The following is a 1,512-nucleotide window of genomic DNA, read 5'->3' as shown; positions in this document are numbered from 1 at the left end:
TAAGCAATTGATAATGTAGGAAACAGCAGACAATTGTACATAATCATTTGCATCAGTGTGTCAAGTCATTTGCAATTTGTTTAAAACAATGAGAAAGTACTTTTATGATGTGCACAAGTGACAAGATGATGCGGAGGTTGAACAATTAGTTTTGAGAATTTCAATTCTGATCTGAGAAATGCACCAAAGCGACTGAGAAAAACTGTATCATTGGTTAGCTCACTTGGTAGAGCACAGGACTTATGGTCTTAAAGTTGTGTATTCAATCTTTTTTATATTTTTCATAATCCTCTTCAACAAAGTTCTTATGAAAAGACTGTATCACATGCTCACATTACTGTAAAGCACGTGCTGGACTCGTTCCGGTGTTTGGTCCACATCCATCAACGTATGGACTTTTCATTTCCCCATCATTCCCAGGCAGAGGAAATTCCTTCTCATTCAGGGGAATCCATGTAACGTTACACATTTCCTGACGGCTTTTGGAACCTTTGAAATAGCCGTTGGGAAATGTGTGATTCCCCTCAATCTCTTCACAACAATTTTTGCTGACGAGGATAATAAATAACACACAAAAGAAGAAAAAGAAAGTCAACAAGAACCGGAATCAAACTAACTAACTAACACTACCAGTGACACTGGTAATTGCTTTGAAATTATCCTAACAAAACGCACCTGCCAGCCCCTGTATTCAGCTACGGTCCGTTATCTCTTGATCACGAGAAAATTAATTATTCCATTCTCAGGGGAAAACAACATTTGTTTTAAATATATATATATATATTACTGCTCACTGTGTATTTATTGGTATTGTGATATTGTTGTTGTCTATTCTTACTTTGTTTATGGTCCGTAGGCAAAGGATATGAATAAAGTATTTTAACTGATGATGTGGAGGTTGAACAATTAGTTTTGAGAATTTCAATTCTGATCTGAGAAATGTACCAAAGCAACTGAGAAAAACTGTAATCACTCACTTAGCACTTTTTATATAGACATTCTGTCCTAAACTAGGAGCTAGTAGTGAGCGAAAGCCATTTTAAGCAGTGAAAAACTCTAAAAATGTTTTCATTTTTTGTTTTATGAGAGATTCTGAGGCCAAAATTAAGAGTATACAATTTTGTGTTAAATGTTTCGTCAACTCTGAGCCAAAGCCTTTGTGAAATATTTAGTGGTGTAAATTTCATAAGATTTTCATTGCAGTTAATCGAATGACCAAAACCCATCCACCATCGTCAACTGCTTATCCTGTGTACAGGGTCGCTGGGGGCTTGAGCCAATCCCAGCTGACATCGGGAAAAAGGCAGAAAGGCAATCCATCGCAGGGCCACATCTAGACAAACAACCAGGCACACCTACGGACAATATTAGCGTCACCTATCAACCTAGGCCGCATGTGTTTAGACAGTGGGAGGAAGCCGGAGCACCTGGAGAGAACCCACGCAGACACTGGAGAACATGCAAACTCCACACAGGAAGGCCGGGGCAACCACAGTTTCAACCAGCGACATT

The sequence above is a fragment of the Micropterus dolomieu genome, linkage group LG21 (assembly GCF_021292245.1).
Source record: "Micropterus dolomieu isolate WLL.071019.BEF.003 ecotype Adirondacks linkage group LG21, ASM2129224v1, whole genome shotgun sequence".
In the NCBI taxonomy this organism is placed as follows: domain Eukaryota; kingdom Metazoa; phylum Chordata; class Actinopteri; order Centrarchiformes; family Centrarchidae; genus Micropterus; species Micropterus dolomieu.
The sequence above is the reverse complement of the archived record's forward strand: the minus strand, read 5'-3'. Positions refer to the sequence as shown.